Source organism: Theropithecus gelada, chromosome 1 (assembly GCF_003255815.1).
Source record: "Theropithecus gelada isolate Dixy chromosome 1, Tgel_1.0, whole genome shotgun sequence".
NCBI lineage: Eukaryota > Metazoa > Chordata > Mammalia > Primates > Cercopithecidae > Theropithecus > Theropithecus gelada.
The window spans coordinates 143597893-143621784 of NC_037668.1; the positions used below are offsets into that span (position 1 = coordinate 143597893).

General features: G+C 40.9%; 1 long non-coding RNA gene across 1 annotated transcript; it reads left to right on the top strand.

Moving 5' to 3' along the window:
* Positions 1-11809: 11809 nt before the first annotated feature.
* LOC112614457 lies at positions 11810-22994 on the top strand. Its single transcript, XR_003117081.1, has 3 exons — positions 11810-11937; positions 22113-22221; positions 22779-22994. It is a non-coding gene; the product is annotated as an uncharacterized LOC112614457 (long non-coding RNA).
* The last annotated feature ends 898 nt before the right edge of the window (positions 22995-23892 follow it).

A 23892-nucleotide genomic window follows, 5' to 3' on the forward strand; every position in this document is an offset into this window, starting at 1 on the left:
GTTTTGTACCTTCAGATAATTTCTTATTGATCATTAATGTCCTTTCCTTTCAGATTGAAGAACTCGCTTTAGCATTTCCTGTAGGACAGGTCTGGTATTAATGAAATTCCTCAGTTTTTGTTTGTCTGGGAAAGTATTTCTTCTTCATGTTTGAAGAATATTTTTGCTGGATATACTATTCTAGGATAAAAGTTTTATTCTTTCACCACTTTAAATGCGTCATGCCACTGTCTTCTGGCCTGTAAGTTTTCCACTGATAAGTCTGCTGTGAGATGTATTGGAGCTCCATTTTGTGTTACTTTTTGTCTCTTGCTGCTTTTTAGAATCCTTTCTTTATTCTTGACCTTTAAGAGTTTGATTATTCGATGTCTTATATAGTCCTATTTGGATTAAGTCTGCTTGGTTTTCTATAGCTTTCTTGTAGCTGGATATTGATATCTTTCTCTAGGTTTGGGAAGTTATCTGTTATTATCCCTTCAAATAAAGTTTCTACACTTACTTCTGTCTTTACTTCCTCTTTATTGCCAATAACTCTTAGATTTGCCTTTCTGAGACTATTTTCTAGATCACGTAAGCATGCTTCATTTGTTTTATTTGTTTTGCTTTTGTCTTCTCTGACTGTATTTTTTAATGTGTGTCTTTGTGCTCGCTATTTCTTTTCCTTCATTAATTCTGCTGTTGAGAGACTCTTATGCATTCTTCAGCATGTCGATAGAATTTTTCAGCTCCACAATTTCTGATTAATTTTTAAAAATCATTTCAATCTCTGTTAAATTTATCTCATAGGATTCTGAATTCCTTCTCTGTGGTATCTTGAATTTCTTTGAGCTTCTTCAAAACAGCTATTTTGAATTTCCTGTCTGAAAGGTCACATATTTCTGTCATTCTGGGATTGGTTGCTGGTGGCTTATTTAGTACATTTTGTGAGGTCACATTTTCCTGGATGGTCTTGATGTTTGTGGTTGTTTGTCCATGTCTAGGCATTGAAGAGTTGGGTATTTATTGTAGTCTTTACACTCCAGACTTGTTTGTACCTGTCGTTTTTGGTAAAGCTGCCTCGGTATTCAAAGGGAATTGAGTATTGTGATCTAAATCTTTGGTCATTGTTGCCCTATCTGCATTATGAGGCACCCCAAATCTGGCAATGCTGTGACTCTTGCACCCTTGTAGAGGTACCACCTTGGTGATCTTGAGTAAGATCTGGGATAATTCTCTGGATTATTAGGCAAAGACTCTCGTTCTCCTCTTTCACTTTCCCCCAAATCAACAGAGTCTCTGTCTCCATACTGAGCTGCCTGGAGTTGGCAGGGAGGATAACAAAGCACTTGTGTGGCCACCACCACTGGGATTGTGCTGTGTCAAACCTGAAGTCAGCACAGCACTGAGTCTCACCCAAGGCCTGTGGCAACCACTGCCTGGCTATTGCCAATGTTCATGCAAGGTCCAAGTGCTCTTCAGTCAGCAGGTGGCAAATCCATCCAATGTTGTATCCTTCCCTTCAGGGCAGTGTGCTCCCCTGTGGCCCAGAGCAGGTCCAGAAATGCTGTCCAGGAGCCTGGTCCTGGAGTCGGGAAACTTGGGAGTCTATCTGGTGTTCTATTTTACTGTGACTTAACTGGCACCCAACACACAAAACAAAGTTGTTCCCGCTCTTTCCTCACTTTTCCTCATGCAGAAGGAGTCTTTCCCCCAGGCCACCCCCACCTCAGGCCCATGGCAAGTACTGTTTGGCTACTGGCAATATTCACTCAACACCTGTAGGCTCTTCAGTCAGCTTGTGGTGAATGCTGTCAAAAATGGGTCTTTTCTTTCAGGGCAATGGGCTCCCTTCTGTCCCAGAGAAGGCCCATAAATGCTATCCAAAATGCAAGGCCTGGAATCATGGACTACAGGAGCCTGCTTGGTGCACTACCCCACTGTGGCTGCACTGGTGCCCAAGCTGCAAGACAGAGTCCCCTTTACTCTTCCCTCTCCTTTTCTCAAGCAGAAGGAGTCTCTCCCTATAGCCACCACAGCTTAAAATGCACTGGTTCACACCTGAAGCCAGCATGCCCCTGGGTCTCACCCAAGGCCTGACGCAAGTACTGCCTGGGTACCACTTATTCAAGGTACCCACTTCAGTTAGCAGGTGAGAAATCCTGCCAAACTGGGTTCTTCCCTTCAATGCAGTGGGTTCCTTTCTGGCCCAGGGTGTGTCTACAGGTGTTGTCTAGGGCCTGGAATAGGAACCTCAGGACTCTGCGTGATACCCTATTCTGCTGTGGCTAAGCTGGCATTCAAGTTCATAGACAAAGTCTTCTTTACTCTCTTCTCTCCTCAGCAGAAGGAAGGAGTCTCTCTGGGGCAGCAAGCTCTGCTGCCTGGGGTTGGGGAAGGGGTGACAAAAGCACTCGCGTGGCCACTCCATCTTGTGTTTCACTAGGTCATGTGCACCCCAAGTCCACTGCTTCCAGTCCAGCACAGCAGCAGGACTTGCCCAGAAATTGCAGTTCTTGTGGCCTAGACTGCTTTTTAAGTTTATTTAGGACCCCAGAGTGCTTTAACACGTAGAGGTGGGGCTAGCCAGAACTCAGGTTCTTATCCCTGGGACGGATGATTCCTCTCTGGGTAGGGCTGGTCTAAATGCTCCGTCTCTGAGCACTGGCTAAATTTTGCTGTGTTGCTTTCTGCTGTTACAGGGAAGGAAGCATGAAGTTCCAAAGCAAAATTCCATAATCACCGCATTCTCTCTCCCCTAAGTGCGCAGATTCTCTCCCTGCACTGTGCAGCAGCTGCTGGGGGATGAGAAAGGAGGGCTGTCAGCAATTCAAGACTTTCTTTCCTATATCCTTCAGTGCCTCTTTCAGGTATATAAAGTTAAAACCGTGTACTGTGATCATTCCTTTGATTTTTGGTTCTTATGAAGGTGCTTCCTTGTGTGGATAGTTGTTCAATTTGGTATTCCTGCAGTGGGGGATGATGACTGGAGGGTTCTATTTGCCCATCTTGCTCTACCTCCTCTATCGCATTCTCTTTTTTTATTGAGTGGCCCTTGGCTATATTCACAGTACCATTTGGCAAAAAGAGCCCCAGCACCCGGGAGACCAGAAGCCACTGCTCTTCTCTATCATCTGCATGTGGCATGTGGGGGACCATTTTAGTGTTCACTGTCATAGCATCTGTACCTACAAAAGTCAAACAATAATGCTGTATTGTATTAAAAAAAACAACCAGTGTGAAATCCCTGATTTTTCCAAAGACATGTGTTATAGAAATCAAAGATGACATTAATATCTGTGTCAGAACAAGGTTTAGTTGTGCAGGCAAAGAAAGTGATCATCCTGGAGCAAGTGAATGCAAACCTGCTGCCTACCTGCCCACTGCTGCAGGCTGCCTTGGGGATCTTTTCCATTTTTGTTTCCATGAATCTTTAGGATGGTTGAGAAGATTTACAGTAGAAAGAAAAAGGCTTTCAGGATTTGCAGTTCCAGCACTGAAACTCTCCCCACATTTAGATGTCTGCGATATTTCTTTTGTCAGGTAGGGAGTGTGTGAAGCTGTGTGTGTTGGTGTGTATATATGAATTGGTGTGTGAGTGTGTGTGATGTGACCATGTGTATGATTGGGTGTGTGTGTCTATGTCCTGTGTGTGTATGTGTTTGTGGATTTAGTTAAAGATTCATGCCTCGTAACAAAGCCTCTGCTCCCTCCCCTTCTACTTACTTGCTTCAGGCATGATGGGTTATTTAATAGATTAAATGATTTTACTTTGATTCTTATAAATGCATTCGATTATGTTTCAGCCCCCATGGGTTTGGAGTCCTTTCTTCATTCTAGTCATTAGCACCATTCCTGCATTTTAACTCACTTTACTGGAATGAGCAGAGATATAATCCCGGTAGTCAAGTTTAACTGCAAATTCATTTCCCGTTGTACTTTGAGAAGAAAAGAGAGATAAAGATCCCATGAGAGTGAGGGTAGGATTTACTAATGTGTATCTGTACCCTGCCTGTGTCATGGAGCGCATCCATCTTGGCAGTAATAATGCGTGCTGTTGTACTTATTTGTCTAACTGTTGATGCACCCCAAGGAAACAAGAACTCTGTACCATTGACTGGGCCAAGTTTAGCTGATACACAGTGAATACTCAGTAAATATTGGCTGAATGAATGGAGTACAGTGGAAAGGAGAGGGCTCCTTTGAAACAGTTTTATATATAATATAAAAAAAATAGGCTCAAGAACCATTGTTTCATGCAACAAAAATGAAGACATTAAAGCTAAAATATGGTCATTGTTATTTTTTCTAAAACTCTGTTTTCTTTATATATTCCAAACTTCTTTAGCAAAGAAGCTATAAAATAGCTTTGTCATGATATCATCATCTCATAAAAAATAAAAACATGATTGGGTTAAATGGCATTTTTTTTTCTTTTTTTTTTTTTTTTGTGTTTTAAGCAAAACAAATGGCCTGGGCTCTGAAGGGTGGGGGGCTGCTCAGGGTCCACACTGTGTTGACAAAGCTTCCTTCCTGGGCTCTGGAAATAGGAAGAGACATGCTCTGTTCTCCTTCGGGTGATAGGACTGGATCTTATACCAGCTTACCTAACCATCAACTCTCAGTGCTAAAGGACAATGAAATTTGAAATAGTAGCCACAAGCACTCTTTTATTTATTTATTTATTTTTTTGAGACAGGGCGACATCCTGTCACCCAGGATGGAATACAGTGTCACAATCAGAGCTCACTATTACCTCCAACTTCTGGGCTCAAGGAATTCTCCCACCTCAGCCTCCCGAGTAGCTAGACTACAGACATGTGCCACCATGCCTGGACAATTTTTTAAACTTTTTGTAGAGATGATGTCTCACTATGTTGCTTAGGTTGGTCTTGGACTCCTGAACTCAAGCAATCCTTCTGCCTCAGCCTCTCAAAGTGCTGGGATTACAGGAATGAGTTGCTTGCCTAGCCAATAACAAGCACTCTTGAGTGGGGCAGATCTATTCGCCCCAACTCTATTCATTGAGTGGTTAATTTGTTGAATTAGGTCTTTGAGAGGAAATAAGAGATCAAGATTATTACTATTCTTTGACTTACAGATTATGTTGTTTCTAAACTACCTTATAGTTCACAGTAGTTTTTTTGTTTTATCATCATACAGTATATTTTAGGTTTTCCTGTTCTTTGGGCCTATGCCTGCTGAGAATAACAATTTCCTGTGCCTTTTGAATTTTCAACTGGATTCTATCATGAGATATATGATTAGGTGTTTTACAAATGGTAGAGTGGGTTTACTTTCTTCTGTTGCATTTTCAACATACCTAACTGCCCTTTTAAATTTCCCTTAATTCACATAACTGCTTTTTTGAACGGGAGAGGAAAGAATGAAGTCACAGAGAAGTTGTGGGGAAATGTGTTTGGTTTGGGCCACATGTAGGTGTCTGTTGCCCACGGTATGTGTTGTGGTTCTCTGCCCACCCCCGCCATACCCATGTGTGCACACACAAACACGTATGCTCATCTCCATTCACATCAGCCCCTTCTCTATTCACGTGTAAGTCCCTTCCAAAAAGCAGATGATTTTCTTTGTGAATCCTGGAAATCAATCTCAGCTTCTGGTTAATTTTCATGTTTTTTAAAAAAGAAAGCCTATATATCTGCTTATAAAACATGGAACATTCAAAAATGGCTCAGATGCTAAAATTAAAACAAAACATAAGTAAAATTGACCTTCAACTTGGCTAGGCTGGCAAAAACATGAATAAAAAAGAAGTAGTAGCAAAGAGCTAACTGGACTGAGAATGGTGAATGTACATTGGATTTGGTAGACAAGCCCTGAGATTCTTTATATACAACATTAATACCTCTGAATGCTTGCATTTCCATTCTGAGGTTTTGAATGGATTTACCTTGTGCTGTGATTTAGATTTGAGGGGTACATGCCTAGAGCCTCACCATGTGCAAATGGCTAAGGCAGGCTAAAGTTGGAAATTGCTAAGCAAGTAGAAGTAGCAGCTTCTTCCTTCAGGGAGCCAGAAGCCAGTCACCTGCTTAAAGGGTACAGTGGCTACTCTCACATTCAGAGTAAAAGGTAACGCTGGCTTATGAAGGCGTGCATGATCCACAGCCGCACCAATTCCTCTGTCTCTTCCTATATGACACTCCCTTCTGCCTTGCATTCTCTGGCTGCCTGGCTTCTTTTCAACTCTCAGACAGGCCAGGTTCTTCCTACCTCATGGCCTTACACTGGCTATTTCCCCCACTTGGAAAGCACTCACCCCAGATCTCTACCAGGCTGCTCTTTCTTATCCTTCTGGCCTTAGGTTAACAATCGACTCTTCAAAACGAACTTCTTTAGCCTCCAGCTCCTCACCAGTCCCTAACACTCTCTTTATTTTCATCATAGTACTCCTCCATGACATTAAAAACAGTTTTTAAGCTCAGTGACATCAGGGACCTCATCTCCCTGCTTAGCTGTATCCTTGCCACCAAGAAGAGCTCCTGACCCAGAGCAGCTCAATAAATGTTTCCTGCATGAATTATTGAAACCATACTTTATTCCTCAGATGCATGGACATCTCATTTTTCTCAGCACTCTGTCAAAGAGGCCACGTTATATGTTTTATTAATTTATTTATCTTTTAATTTGGGTTATAGTGAGTTTGCCACATAAACGTTTTGAATTCTTATGTATTCAAATTTATCCTTCATGGTTTCTTGCTTTGGTGGCATGATTAGAAAACGTTTCCATTTCAGAATTATAAAAATATCCACTTAAATTTTCTTCTAGTGTTTTCATGTGCTTGATTTATATTTAAATATTGAATCCATCTGAATTTATTTTAGAATAAGATACGTGGTTAAGAATCTAAATTACATTTTATTCGAACTGCTAGCTGGTTGACCCAATATGATTTTTTGTATAATTTAGCATTTTCCTACTGATTCGAAATCACAACTTAACCATATAATAAATTCTTCTATCTGTGTCTGTCCCATGAATCTTCCAGTCTCGTTTTTCCCCAGAACCAGATTTTAATTATTGTAGCTTCATTATAGCCCAGTTTCTTATGTGATAGAATAAGTGTCTCTTCTTCTAATCTCTACCATTGTTGTCTTTTTATTTATTTTTCCTGAGATTAACTTTAGAATTATTTTTTCAATTTTAAACAAAGTGTTAGTGAGATTTATCAGGATTGCCTTAATGGAAGGTATTATTATATATATATATTTTTTAGACTTGCTCATCTAAGAATTTGGCATGCTTTTTAATTTTTTTCAAATCTTTTGTGTGCTCATTACTTTGTTTTTATTTTCTTCTTATACTTGATGACCTCTGGAGAATAAAACACCTTTAAAATTTTCCACTCTGTCCTAGTTCCATGTTTTCCATGGTTTGCTTTAAAGTGTGTCTCTCTTTGGGTAGGTTACCCATTTTCTTTTGGAGTCAGGTGAAGTGAGAGTCACAGATAATGTTCTGAAGGTGCTGAGAGACTTCCTGTTTGAAAAAAATTACAAGAGTCTTCCATGATTGTCAAGGTTGTGGAAAGCAAAGATGAGCTTGCCATGACCCAGCCCTCAGGTCAACAATAATCCACAGAAGGTCAAATGTTTATCATCTTCTCTCTTTTTTTTTAATTTTTAAATGTTTTTTGTAGAGACAGGGTCTTGCTATGTTGCCCAGGCTGATCTTAAACTACTGGCATCAAGTGATCCACCTTGGTCTCCCAAAGCGTTGGGATTACAGGCTTATCTTAATTTTCTTGAAGCAGGTGAATTCTTTGTCATTCTTGAGTGTGCTAACATAAGAAAAACATTCATTTTGAACTCACCTTTCAGGCCAGGGTGTGGTGACTCATGCCTGTAATCCTAACACTTTGGGAGGCAGAGGCAGGTGGATCACTTGAGGTGAGGAGTTCAAGACCAGCCTGGCCAACACTTCTCTACTAAAAATACAAAAATAAAAAATAAAAATTAGCTGGGCATGGTGGTGTGCACCTATAATCTAAGCTACTCAGGAGGCTGAGGCAGGAGACTCTCTTGAACGTGAGAGATGGAGGCTGCAGTGAGCTGAGATCGTGCCACTGCACTCTAGCCTGGGCTATAAAGCAAGACTCTGTCTCAAAAAAAAAAAAGAAAAAAAGAAAGAAAGAAGAAAGAAAATGAACTCACTTTTCAGATGCACCAAAGGCTTGACTCTGGGGGACATAAATGATGTTGACACCTCACCAGAAAAGAGACATTTCAGTGAAAATATGGCATGGGGATAAACAAAAGCAAATGAGGTTAAGCTCTGTGTATAAGAGCTCAGGCTCTGGACTTGTGGCCTGTCTTGTTGTGATTTCTGGCTCTGTCATTTACCAGCTTGCCTCCTGGGCCAGGTGCTTTACCTTTCTATCCCTCAGTGGCTTCACCTGTCAAAGGGGGACAATAATTGTCCTTCCTGGAAGATTAAATGGGATATTCCATGTGTGTGCTTAGAACCATGTTTTGTTCCATACATGATGATCAGCATTTGAATCACTCATTCAGTTATTGTGCTAGCCTGAGAGATCCCTATGATCAAGGAGTATTCTCCTGTGTCTCACCAATGCCAATTTGGTTGGTGAGAAAACAAAATTGGATCCCAGCCAGGGCCACTGTTTGTGTAGAGTTTGCACATCTTCCTGTGGCTTTGTGAGTTTCTTCAGGTACTCCGATTTCCTCCCACATCTCAGCGCTGTGCCTGCTAAATTCCTTGGGATGTCTCAATGATCCCAGTGTGAGTGAGCGTGGCTGTGTGTGTGCCTGTGTTCTGTGATGGAATGGTGGCCTGGCCAGGGTGGGTTTTTGCCTTGCATCCCAAGTGCTGGGATAGGCTCCAACCACCTGCAATCCTGAGCTGAAATAAGTGGGTAAATAATTATCTTATTTTCATTAACCTCTCTTTAATGTATGTATAGCTCACATTTATTTCAATGTTTAATATTAGAAGTGTTTTGGTCTTTATTTAGAAGTTTGATGATGTTTTTGTCACCAGAAATATGCCTTCAGGACTGAACTCTTGTTTATATTAATTCTTCTGTGGTAAAATTGGCTTCATTTTACATTGTTCTGCTTAAAGTAGCAGTTTCCAAGAGTCTATCTATGACATTAGTTGAGGACTTACTGCATTTACCCATGCGTTGTTTATCAGTGTGTTCTGTCACTTTGCATCTTCTTCCTTTGGTCTTTAGTTTCTGTCTCTGCTGGCTCTTCCTACCTTCTTCCCTTGAATATTCTCCATAGCCATCACCCACTATGGACTGCACATTGTCCAGCTACCACCCTGTCTCATTACTGCCCAGCTCTGTGAACTCATAAACTCATTCCTGTATGCTGTTATCCCTCTATACCATTGAATTTCCTTTTACTGAAAACCCTAATAATCAATAAATGGTCAAACACAATGGACCATTTTCAGCCCTTTCTTATCTTACCTTTTCTGTGTGAATTTACACTAGATCACAAACTCCATGAGGGAAAACATATTGTCTTGTTCACTGTTGAATGGCCAGTGCTTAGAATAGTCTCTTCCTATAATACTCAATAAATAGTTGTTGAATGAATACATTTATTAATATTATTTACACTCAGTCAGTTATTCCCTTCTTAAAACATTCTTTCTGTCTTCATCCACAGAAACATCATATTCTTACTTTCTTCTGGAAATTCCTTAGTTCCCTTCCTTTCTTTGTATATCCCTGAAATGTTTGTATTCTTCAGAGTTCAGCTCTTGCCCCCCTCTCTTCTCTTAAAAGCTTCTCGGGGGACTTCTTATATATCTATGCCTTCAAACATCATGTGTATATATATATACATATGTGTATGTGCACGTGTGTATTCTGATTACTTCCACATCTTCATCTCTACTCAGATTAATTTTAATATCTTTAGACAATTTAGTCAATTACCTGTAGAATGATTTGATATTTCTCTGGTGTTTAAAAATATATATCCAGGGCTGGGTGCAGCGGCTCACGCCTGTAATCCCAACATTTTGGGAGGCCAAGTCAGGCAGATCACCTGAGGTCGGGAGTTCAAGACCAGCCTGACCAACATGGAGAAACCCTGTCTCTACTAAAAATGCAAAATTAGTTGGGCATGGTGGTGCATGCCTGTAGTTCCAGCTGCTCAGGAGGCTGAGGCAGGAGAATCGCTTGAACCCGGGAGGCAGAGGTTGCGGTGAGCTGAGATCACGCCATTGCAGTCCAGCCTGGGCAACAGGAGTGAAACTCCGACTCAAAATATATATATATATATATATATATATATATATATCTCCAAAATGAAACTTTTATTTTTTTCAGAACTTTATGTAGAAAATGTGAAATGAAAAATAAGTAATTAGTCGGAAGCCAAAATATCACCGTAATTGCTTAGAAATGCTAAATTGGAGGGCACTATTTGTATGAGTGACAGATGAGCCCCAGAATTATACAGACCTACCTCTTCAGTTCTGAACCAACAAGTTGAGCATAGACTATATTTAGTTACAAAGAAACCACATTCTCTTTTTCACAGGTGTTATACAAACCTACACCAATATGACTGTGGAGTTGCTGAAGGTTAAGAAACTGTCTCCACCGTATGTTCTTAAGCAATCATGAACTAACTTGAGAACATTTGGTGCTGGCTCATTCTTGAGTTTGATAACAAAACACCCAAACCCTAAGATTAGTTATGCCATCATTCTCTTCTTAAGGATGTACAGTGGAGTTTGGGGCAGCTAATACACTGTTGACAGCTTTGACATTAACAATTTACTCCCCTAGTTTTCTGAAACTCAACTCTTTTGAAGTTTAAAAACAGCAAATATTGTACATTCCCTGAAGCCTAAAAGAATGGCAGAAAGAAAATTTTATTTTTTCTATAATTGAATCCTTACCACAGCTGTGCTTACTAAGGACTCTGTGGCCGGCCAGCATCTGCTCAGTCCCTGCATGGGTCACACATGTGTACTTAGGCCACTTGCTAATTTAATGTCAATCTATAGTCACCTGCACCTTAAAAATCCTCTCCTGAGATGCACATGCCTTTGCAGAGACCCTGTTCTTCTACACCTGTCCCTAGGAGCAGCCTCTGCTAATGCAGACAGAGCTGGAGGCTGAGAATTGTCTTTATGAATGATAAAGAATAAATTTGGATAATATGACTTGTTGTGAGTGTCAAAGAAGCTTGAAGGCACAACCACAGAACTAGGGGAATTTACCTTGTGGATCAAGGCAGTGCCAGACCACGGCAGGCCTTCCCACATGAAGGGGGTACCCAAGAGGAGAAGCACAGATCCCTGGTTTCCCTCATCAGGCTGGCTTTTTAAAGGAGAAGGATGGAGTTGCTGAGATGGACATGCCTGGCTTATTTTCCCAAAACTACCCATGGGAAATTCACTGTACTTTTCTAGGAGAGGACTAAGGGGTAAAGCAAGAGGCTTGGAATGTTTAGAATAAATCTCTCTGAAGTAAAATTAGGAGAGTGGGGAACAAGGATTTCCCTCTAACACTGTGCTTCTTCTAAGACGTGGTTAAAGTATGACCGACTATTCACTCAATCACCTAAACCAGCAATGAGTGGATATTCTACATCTGTGTCACTCGGCACTGTAGCCATTAGGCACATATGGCTATTGAGGTATTAAAATGTGGCTACCACAAATTCAGGTATGTTATAATTGTAAAATATAGACTGGATTTTGATTGCAAAAATGCAATATATCTCATATATACACACACACACATATATACATATATATACACACACACATATATATACACATATATATATACACACACACATATATATATATATATATTTTAGATGGAGTCTTGCACTGTTGCCTGGGCTGTAGTACAGTGGTGCAATCTCGACTCACTGCAACCTCTCCACCTCCTGGGTTCAAGCGATTCTCCTGCTTCAGCCTCCGGAGTTGCTGGGATTACAGGTACCCGCCACCATGCTCCGCTAATTTTTTGTATTTTTAGTAGAGATGGGGTTTCACTCTGTTGACTAAGCTAGTCTCGAACTCCTTACCTCGTGATCCAGCTGCCTCGGCCTCCCAAAGTGTTGGGATTATAGGCGTGAGTCACTGCACCTGGCCTCATTAATATTTTTGTATTGATTGCATATTGAAATGTGTATTAGTAAGGGTTCTCTAGAACAACAGAACTGATAGGATACATATACATATGAAAGGGCATTTATTAAGGGTTATTGACTCACAGGGTCACGAGATGAAGTCCCACAATAGGCTGTCTGCAATCTGAGGAGCAAGGAAGCCAGTCCGACTCCCAAAACCTCAAAAGTAGGGAAGCCAACAGTGCAGCCTTCAGTCTGCAGCCGAAGGCCTGAGAGCCCCTGGCAAACCACTGGTGTAAGTCCAAGAGTCCAAAAGCTGAAGAACTTGGAGTGTGATGTTCAAGGGCAGGAAGCATCCAGCATGCAAGATAGATGAAGGCTGGAAGACTCAGTGAGTCTGGTCTTTCCACGTTCTTCTGCCTGCTTTTATCCTACTGCACTGGCAGCTGATTATATTGTGCCCATCCAATTGAAGGTGGGTCTGCCTCTCTCAGTCCACTGACTCAAATGTTAATCTCCTTTGGCAACACCCTCACAGACACACCCAGGAACAATACTTTGCATCCTTCAATCCAATCAAGTTGACACTCAATATTAACCATCACAAAATGACAATACTTTGGATATATAAGGTTGAATAAAAAATAATATTACCATAAATGTCACCATTACATATGTGGCTTGCATTGGACAGCACTATTGTAAACCAATGGTTCTTAAACTAAAATGAGGAATCTATTGCAGATTGATACTTTTATAAAATTCAAATTAAAATATCTTGCTATAAAACATATTAAATCGTTTCTCTGGATCCTGTACTTATTTCATTGCCTGCTGCTAAAAAAGAGTTTGGTTCTGGCCCTGATCTGAAGAGCTTACTAAGAAGTACAAGTAGAAATAGTTCTAGATGTCTCTTCCTTTCATAGGAACCATAAGTAATAAAGTCCTATCAATTCTTCCTCCCGTGTATCCTATGTGCATCCTCTCCTCTTCATTCCCATTGTATCTTCCTTAGAGAGACCTTTATTTCCTTCCTGGATTATTGTGAGTGATTACTAAATAGTCTCATTGCCTGCACTCTCATAATCCCTCTACTTAAAACCCTGCAACTCCTCCTCATGCCTCCTGGTCAAAGTACAAAATTCTCCTAGTACCCTCAAGTCACAGATGAATTGACCCCTGCCTGCTCATTCAGGCCACCTTTCCCCAATTCCCGACTAGAGTAGCAGCCAGCAATTCCTGATCTCAACCATGGCATCCTCTATAGAAAACACGATCTCATGTAATCCTTGCAAGAACCTGACATGCTGGCAATATTTTTCCTATGTTACAGATTTTTAAAACCAAAGATCAGTCTACCAGAGTAAATTGTTCAAAAATACTCAGGTAGTAAGGAGCAGTGTTAGGATTTGAACTTGAGTCTGTCTAATTCAAAAGGCTATGTCCCTCCCACATGATGTGGTGCTGCTTGGAGTTCCTCTAGGCCCCTCTTGTTTCTGGCTTTAGCACATGCTATTCTCTCAGTTCTCCATCTTCTATTCCTGATCCATTTAGGCTTTTCTTGTAATACCTGAGCTAATCATCAACCACCACCTGATGTATTTCTTGAGACCTCCTGACCCCCAAAGTCTAGCTTCTTCTGGGACCCTTTCAGCTCCTTCATAACACTAAACGTACCACTTGGTAGTTGGGGGTCTTATTTATTTCCCCTTCTGATTCCTCCTGATGCAGAAACCATCCTTTGTGCTTAGCACTATGTTTATCATAGGAGATGCTTAATAATTCATTCATTCATCTTTTCATGTATCCAACTAATAATTATTAACACAGACAAAGGTCCTGTCTTCATGGAGCCTACCTTGTAGTGAAGGGAAATTGAAAGAATAAACTAAAAATTTAAAAATGTGTGTGTGTGCAAGATGGCCAAATAGGAACAGCTCCAGCCTCCAGCTCCCAGCGTGAGTGACACAGAAGACTGGTGATTTCTGCAATATCAACTGAGGTACTGGGTTCATCTCATTGGGGAGTGCCGGACAATTGGTGCTGGTCAGCTGTTGCAGCCCGACCAGCGAGAGCTGAAGCAGGGCGAGGCATCACCTCACCTGGGAAGTGCTAAGGGGAAGGGAATCCCTTTTCCTAGCCAAGGGAAACTGAGACACACAACACTTGGAAAATCAGGTAACTCCCACCCTAATACTGCGCTTTACCAAGGGTCTTAGCAAAAGGCACATCAGGAGATTATATCCCACACCTGGCTCAGAGTGTCCCACGCCCACGGAGCCTCCCTCATTGCTAGCACAGCAGTCTGAGATCTAACTGCAAGGCAGCAACAAGGCTGGGGGAGGGGGGCCACCATCGCTGAGTCTTAAGTGGGTAAACAAAGCCACCACCAGGAAGCTCAAATTGGGTGGAGCCCACCACAGCTCAAGGAGGCCAGCCTGCCTCTGTAGACTCCTCCTCTGGGGACAGGGCATAGCTAAACAAAAAACAGCAGAAACCTTGGCAGAGGTAAATACCCCTGTCTGATAGCTTTGAAGAGAGCAGTGGATCTCCAAGCACAGAGGTTGAGATCTGAGAACGGACAGACTGCCTGCTCAAGTGGGTCCCTGACCCTGAGTAGCCTAACTGTGAGACATCCCCCACTAGGTGCAGATCGACACCACACACCTCACACAGCGGGGTACACCCCTGAGACGAAGCTTCCAGAGAAATAATCAGACAGCAACACGTGCTGTGCAGCAATATTGTATCTTCTGCAGCCTCTGCTGCTGATAACCCGGCAAACAGGGTCTGGAGTGGACCTCAAGCAAACTCCAACAGACCTACAGCTGAGGGTCCTGACTGTTAGAAGGAAAACTAACAAACAGAAAGGACACCCACACCAAAACCCCATCAGTATGTCACCATCATCAAAGACCAAAGGCAGATAAAACTACAAAGATGGGGAAAAAGCAGGGCTGAAAAGCTGGAAATTCAAAAAATCAGAGCGCATCTCCCCCTCCGAAGGAACACAGCTCATCAGCAGCAACGGAACAAAGCTGGATGGAGAATGACTTCGACGAGTTGAGAGAAGAAGGCTTCAGTCGATCAAACTTCTCAGAGCTAAAGGAGGAACTACATAACCAGCGCAAAGAAACTAAAAACCTTGAAAATAGAATGGATGAATGGATAACTAGAATAATCAATGCAGAGAAGACCTTAAAAGAACGGATAGAGATGAAAACCATAACACGAGAAATACATGACAAATGCACAAGCTTCAGTAACCGACTCGAGCAACTGGAAGAAAGAGTATCAGCGATTGAAGATCAAATGTATGAAATGAAGTGAGAAGAGAAGTGTGGAGAAAAAGGAGTAAAAAGAAATGAACAAAGCTTTCAAGAAGTATGGGATTATGTGAAAAGACCAAATCTACGTCTGATTGTTGTGCCTGAAAGTGAGGGGAAAAATGGAAACAAGTTGGAAAACACTCTGCAGGATATCATCCAGGAGAATTTCCCCAATCTAGTAAGGCAGGCCAACATTCAAATTCAGGAAATACGGAGAACACCACAAAGATACTCCTCAAGAAGAGCAACTCCAAGACATATAATTGTCAGATTCATGAAAGTTGAAATGAAGGAAAAAATGTTAAGGGCAGCCAGAGAGAAAGGTCGGGTTACACACAAAGGGAAGCCCATCAGACTAACAGCAGATCTCTTGGCAGAAACTCTCCAAGCCAGAAGAGAGTGGGGGCCAATATTCAACATTCTTAAAGAAAAGAATTTTCAACCCAGAATTTCATATCCAGCCAAACTAAGTTTCATAAGTGAAGGAGAAATAAAATCCTTTACAGACAAGCAAATGCTGAGAGATTTTGTCACCACCAGGCCTGCCCTACAGGAGATCCTGAAGGGATCACTAAACATGGAAAGGAACAACAGGTACTAGCCATTGCAAAAACATGTCAAAATGTAAAGTCCATTGATGCTAGGAAGAAACTGCATCAACTAGTGAGCAAAATAACCAGCTAATATCATAATGACAGGATCAACTTCACACATAACAATATTCACCTTAAATGTAAATGGACTAAATGGTCCATTTAAAAGACACAGACTAGCAAATTGGATAAAGAGTCAAGACCCATCAGTTTGCCATATTCAGGAGACCCATCTCACATGCAGAGACACACATATGCTCAAAATAAAGGGATGGAGGAAGATCTACCAAGCAAATGGAAAACAAAAAAAAGCAGGGGTTGCAATTCCAGTCTCTGATAAAACAGTCTTTAAACCAACAAAGATCAAAAGAGACAAAGAAGGCCATTACATAGTGGTAAAGGGATCAATTCAACAGGAAGAGTTAACTATCCTAAATATATATGCACCCAATACAGGAGCACCCAGATTCATAAAGCAAGTCCTTAGAGACTTACAAAGAGACTTAGACTCCCATACAATAATAATGGGAGACTTTAACACCACACTGTCAACATTAGACAGATCAACAAGACAGAAAGTTAACAAGGATATCCAGGAATTGAACTCAACTCTGCACCAAGCGGACCTAATAGACATCTACAGAAATCTCCACCCCAAATCAACCGAATATGTATTCTTCTCAGCACCACATCACACTTATTCCAAAATTGACCACATAGTTGGAAGTAAAGCACTCCTCAGCAAATGTACAAGAACAGAAATTATAACAAACTGTCTCTCAGACCACAGTGCAATTAAACTAGAACTCAGGACTAAGAAACTCAATCAAAACCACTCAACTACATGGAAACTGAACAACCTGCTCCTGAATGACTACTGGGTACATAATTAAATGAAGGCAGAAATAAAGATGTTTTTTGAAACCAATGAGAACAAAGATACAACATACCAGAATCTCTGGGACACATTTAAGGCAGTATGTAGAGGGAAATTTATAGCACTAAATGCCCACAAGAGAAAGCAGGAAAGATCTAAAATTGACACCCTATCATCACAATTAAAAGAATTAGAGAAGCAAGAGCAAACACATTCAAAGGCTAGCAGAAGGCAAGAAATAACTAAGATCAGAGCGGAACTGAAGGAGATAGAGACACAAAAAACCCTCCAAAAAAACAGTGAATCCAGGAGCTGATTTTTTGAAAAGATCAACAAAATCGATAGACTGCTAGCAAGACTAATAAAGAAGAAAAGAGAGAAGAATCAAATAGACACAATAAAAAATGATAAAGGGGATATCACCACCGATCCCACAGAAATACAAACTACCATCAAAGAATACTATAAACACCTCTACGCAAATAAACTAGAAAACCTAGAAGAAATGGATAATTTCCTGGACACTTATACTCTCCCAAGACTAAACCAGGAAGAAGTTGAATTCCTGAATAGACCAATAGCAGGCTCTGAAATTGAGGCAATAATTAATAGCCTACCAACCAAAAAAGTCCAGGACCCGATGGATTCACAGTCGAATTCTACCAGACGTACAAGGAGGAGTTGGTACCATTCCTTCTGAAACTATTCCAATGAATAGAAAAAGAGGGAATCCTCCCTAACTCATTTTACGAGGCCAACATCATCCTGATACCAAAGCCTGACAGAGATACAACAAAAAAACAGAATTTTAGACCAATAACCCTGATGAACATCGATGCAAAAATCCTCAATAAAATACTGGGAAACCAAATCCAGCAGCACATCAAAATCTTATCCACCATGATCAAGTGGGCTTCATCCCTGGGATGCCAGGCTGGTTCAACATACGCAAATCAAAAAACATAATCCAGCATATAAACAGAACCAAAGACAAATACCACCTGATTATCTCAATAGATGCAGAAAAGGCCCTCGACAAAATTCAACAGCTCTTCATGCTAAAAACTCTCAATGAATTCAGTACTGATGGAACGTATCTCAAAATAATAAGAGCTATTTATGACAAACCCACAGCCAATATCATACTGAATGGGCAAAAACTGGATAAATTCCCTTTGAAAACTGGCACAAGACTGGGATGTCCTCTCTCACCACTCCTTTTCAACATAGTGTTGGAAGTTCCGGCTAGGGCAATCAGGCAAGAGAAAGAAATCAAGGGTATTCAGTTAGGAAAAGAAGAAGTCAAATTATCCCTGTTTGCAGATGACATGATTATATATTTAGAAAACCCCATTGTCTCAGCCCTAAATCTCCTTAAGCTAATAAGCAACTTCAGCAAAGTCTCAGGATACAAAATCAATGTGCAAAAATCACAAGCATTCTTATACACCAGTAACAGACAGAGAGCCAAATCATGAATGAACTTCCATTCACAGTTGCTTCGAAGAGAATAAAATACCTAGGAATCCAACTGACAAGGGATGTAAAGGACCTCTTCAAGGAGAACTACAAACCACTGCTCAGTGAAATAAAAGAGGACACAAACAAACGGAAGAACATACCATGCTCATGGATAGGAAGAATCAATATTGTGAAAATAGCCATACTGCCCAAGGTTATTTATAGATTCAATGCCATCCCCATTAAGCTACCAATGAGTTTCTTCACAGAATTGGAAAAAACTGCTTTAAAGTTCATATGGAAACAAAAAAGAGCCTGCATTGCCAAGATAATCCTAAGACAAAAGAACAAAGCTGGAGGCATCACGCTACCTGTCTTCAAACTATACTACAAGGCTACAGTAACCAAAACAGCATGGTACTGGTACCAAAACAGAGATCTAGACCAATGGAACAGAACAGAGTCCTCAGAAATAATACCACACATCTACAGGCATCTGATCTTTGACAAACCTGAGAAGAACAAGAAATGGGGAAAGGATTCCCTATTTAATAAATGGTGCTGGGAAAATTGTCTAGCCATAAGTAGAAAGCTGAAACTGGATCCTTTCCTTACTCCTTATACGAAAATTAATTCAAGATGGATTAGAGACTTAAAAATTAGACCTAAAACCATAAAAACCCTGGAAGAAAACCTAGGTAATACCATTCAGGACATAGGCATGGGCAAGGACTTCATGTCTAAAACACCAAAAGCAATGGCAACAAAAGCCAAAATTGACAAATGGGATCTAATTAAACTAAAGAGCTTCTGCACAGCAAAAGAAACTACCATCAGAGTGAACAGGAAACCTACAGAATGGGAGAAAATTTTTGCAATCTACTCATCTGAGAAAGGGGTAATATCCAGGACCTATAAAGAACTCAGTCAAATTTACAAGAAAAAAACAAACAACCCCATCAAAAAGTGGGCAAAGGGTATGAACAGACATTTCTCAAAAGAAGACATTCATACAGCCAACAGACACATGAAAAAATGCTCATCATTACTCGCCGTCAGAGAAATGCAAACAAAAACCACAATGAGATACCATCTCACACCAGTTAGAATGGCAATCATTAAAAAATCAGGAAACAACAGGTGCTGGAGAGGATGTGGAGAAATAGGAACACTTTTACACTGTTGGTGGGATTGTAAACTAGTTCAACCATTGTGGAAAACAGTGTGGCAGTTCCTCAAGGATCTAGAACTAGAAGTACCATATGACCCAGCCATCCCATTACTGGGTATATACCCAAAGGATTATAAGTCATGCTGCTATAAAGACACATGCACACGTATGTTTATTGCAGTACTATTCACAATAGCAAAGAATTGGAATCAACCCAAATGTCCATCAGTGACAGACTGGATTAAGAAAATGTGGCACATATACACCATGGAATACTATGCAGCCATAAAAAAGGATGAGTTTGTGTCCTTTGTAGGCACATGGATGCAGCTGGAACCATCATTCTCAGCAAACTATCGCAAGAACAGAAAACCAAATACCGCATGTTCTCACTCATAGGTGGGAATTGAACAATGAGATCACTTGGACACAGGAAGGGGAGCATCACACACTGGGTCCTATTGTGGGGAGGGGGTAGGGGGGAGGGATAGCATTAGGAGATATATCTAATGTAAATGACGGGTTAATGGGTGCAGCACACCAACATGGCACACGCATACATATGTAACAAACCTGCACATTGTGCACATGTACCCTAGAACTTAAAGTATAATAAAAAATAAAATAAAATAAAAATGTGTGTGTGTGTGTGTGTGTGTGTGTTCTGCTTGCTTGTTCTTCCTCTAGGTGTTTTAGTGCACCACTTACTCTAATGATATTCACCAAGGGCACTCAATTTGTACTGCTCCAGCCAGCTGCTGTGTGCCAGTGCAGCCATCTGCTTTCTCTCATTGCCATCCCCAGGCAGGCAGCCTGTTGGACAGGGGCATGGTCATTCCTTCTTTTCCCATTTGTTCAGTGTCTCTGGAATCAGTTTTCTCCTTTTCATTTGGGGAATGTCTCAGGCGTGCCCAGGCAATTTCCTTCCAGCTCCTCTCCATCACCTTGTCAATGTCAGATATGCTCAGCAAAATTGTTCATGCTCTTGAGGACAGGCTGCTCAGTGGACCATGGAGCCTCAGCTTCATTCTCTGCATCAGCCAGACTTGGCATAAGCCATGACCTGTTTCAGCCTCAGTTTTCTCGTCTGTAAAATGAGAAGATTAGACTATTCTAAAGTTGATGCTTGGCACCCTTTTCTCTTTCCAGGAGTCTTGTATAAAAACTAAACAGATACAACAGATTTACTCATCATTCAGCAATATTTACTGAGCACCACTATGTTTCAGGCATTGTCTTGGGTGCTGATTATAAAGCAATGAACACAGTAGTCTTGATTCTCTTCAGGCTTATGCCCCAACTGGAGGAAGCAGATAGACAAGTGAATGCATGGTTATGTCAGGTGGTGATGAGAATGTCAGAGTACAATACCCAGGGTAAAGTGAGTGGGGAGTGTCAATGGAGAAGTGGATGGAGACTATTTCGTGTAAAACAGATAAGGTGACCTTTGAGCAGAGACCTGAAGGAAATGAGAACTACTTGGAAATCTACCCCACTAGTCATATAGAGTCCCCAACCATATGCCCTGCTACTCATGCCACATATCTCTCCCACGTCACTCTATTATTTCAAGCTTATGATACACATGGACATTCCTTTTTCTCAGGAAAGCTCTCAGAATGACAGAAAAGTCCATCGGTTATGCTCAACACTCTTCAACATCCCCAACTCCACTGCACATCTGCTCTTTCTTTGTTCCTTGTGTTGCACAGAGAGGAGAATGACTGGTGAACAGGAGTAGCCCAAACTCATGTCACAACCTGCTGGGACCGGGGGAAGGAAGTACCTTCACACAGAACAGCCCCTTCTTGTAAACATTTTCCCTTCCCCACTAGGAAGAACGTTTGAGCGGTTATTTATAGAAGATATATTGACATAGAAGACTGCAGAGAAGATTTGTAGCGTGTTTCATGGGGCAAATGCGTATAGTGGGCTGTCTGTCCCCTCAACCCTTTTCAGCTAAGCCCACCTATTTGGGGTGCTATCTAGTTCAGGAAAATCACTAAGTGATTTATGTGTCCTCGTACTTGCCTTTCAGACCATGTCCCACCCCTAAGGAGTTTTTAGGACAAGGATAGTAAAGTGAATGGAACTTCCTATCTTTGATTGTTTTCACTACTCCTTCTCATTAACCTATATGGAGCTTCACTGCCATTCTTAATGTTCACGGTGATCTTAGCATAGCATTTCATTCGGTAAGGCTACTAGATATAGTTACCTTTCAATTCCTCAGAAGTCAGAAGTTCAATGGCAGATAGTTAAGCTTTGACAGATCTCCCATCTGCTTCCTCTGTGTGCCCCCACACTAAGAACCCCAAATAAAACTGAGCAAGATAGTGACATGTTAGGTAGAAAGAAACAGTCCAGAGTCTTTCATTCATTTTAACAGCTCTTTTAAACTAGTACTAAATCAATTTATTAGTTGAGCCACTAGTGGGCTTGGGGCACACAATTTACCTGTGTTGAAGAGAAGCCTCAGACTTAAGGCATCTTGGTCACCCATAGGTTAAACACACACACACACACACAAATATTGAATGAGATTCTTTTGCCCATCCCCAACTCATTTTTCAGAGTGATTGTTTCAGGCCCATTTATTTTCCTCTGCAGAGCAAACCAGTGAAAAAATGGCCTTCTCACTCCTGAGAGACCTTTCACCCAGCTTTCTACTTTTGAATTCTCTCCATAGCTGGTTTCCTCTTAGGCCCCGATAGAGCAGGTGAATATAAATGATTGTTCAGCTGAGGAGGGAGGGGACATTTTATTTTCCAGTTGTAACTGAGGAAAGGAGAGGGGGTGATTTGTAATGTAAAGGATCAAGTTTAAGCTAAGGTCCTTGAAAACGGTGGGAGGTAGAAATCAATTAAAGAAAGAAGCAAATAGTGACATTAGCTAATATTCGTTGGTTCCTTACTGCATGCCCAGCATTTTAAATGTAAAATGCTACATTTTAAATGTAAAAAAGTGCGTGTAAACCATGAACCATTCACAGGATACTGTGAACATTGTGCATGCACTATTCACTTTGCCCTCGTCACAATTCTCTGAAGACAACTGTCACCCCCAGTTTATAGATGAAGAAATTGAGACAGCAGGAGATTAAATAACTTGCACACATCGTGTACTCAGCAAGCAGAGCAGCTGGGGAGGAACCTAGCTGGTTCCAGGGCCCCTGTACCTCACCTCTCTATAGTACCTCTTTGCTGAATTATTTGCTACGTTTTTGGGATGCCTGCCAAAAAAGAACAGTTCCTGAAGGCTCAATTTTCATTGCAGTCCCTGAATCACACAGGCATGATGACTACGTTCTTTCCTGGTACAAAGCATCGTGTGGGAAACACACAGCAAGAAGCATCTTCAGGTCACAAGATTGGTAACACCATCTACCTGGATTTTTTCAAAAGCAGCAGAATATTTAGTTTTCTATTTCAGTGGCTTCTAACAGAGATCATTGTTTGCACAAGATTAAATTTCTGCAGTCATCTTATCTTAGTGTGTGATGTGGGACGATGGTATATGTGGCAAGGTTTGCTTAGGTGACCCTTGTAGAAAGTGGCCTCAGTGTGATTCAGAGGTGATTGGAATCTGGGAAGGATCTTAGAGTAGGAGACAGATTTGTCTCCCCAGGTTTTATGGTTACAATGAGGCAATAAGTATATTTTGTTGGGGAGAGAAATAAAACAAGAAAACTTCCGGATTTATAGATTTAAGTTGTGAGTTTTCAAAAATTCACTATAAGTTCTGACATGAGGTTGACAATTTCCTGTTCTCTGTTGTTGGCTCCTTCGGTTATAAAAATTCAGGATTGGAAAAGGTATTACTAAATATTGGAGAGAGATATTAAAGAAATATCTTTAATAAAGATATAATACCTTTAATAAAGAAACTGATACACAGTTGATAAGTTCTGCAAGAATTGAATGGATATTTTTTAAAAGTACAGATTTAACAAGAAGGTGAGCACCGAAGTACAGGGCATGTGTAGAAGTAACGAGTGTCTTGGTTAAAAATCAAAACCAGAGATTTCTGTAACCATGATGGGTAAGAACTGTAAAACCTACCATTTAAACTTAAAATCAATTCGATATCTCATCAAAATTTAAAATGCTAGTATTTACTTAGGAAAGATGGTCCCTTTGTTCTAGGACTAGTTGAAATACACAGTTGGTTACCAATTGTTCCACACGTTTTGAGGCAGAGTTCAAGTGTCATTAATCTAAAGCAAAATATTTAAGATTAAAAAATAAATGTCCTGCTTGATAACATAGGTAGTGTAAATTGTTGTGCATGGCTGGGCCAAAACTGTATTGATTCTCTTTCATGTTCTAGATTTTTTAAGTGGAAAGGAAACAGGGAGTATACACTTTTTGAGGACTTTATGTGAGTTTAG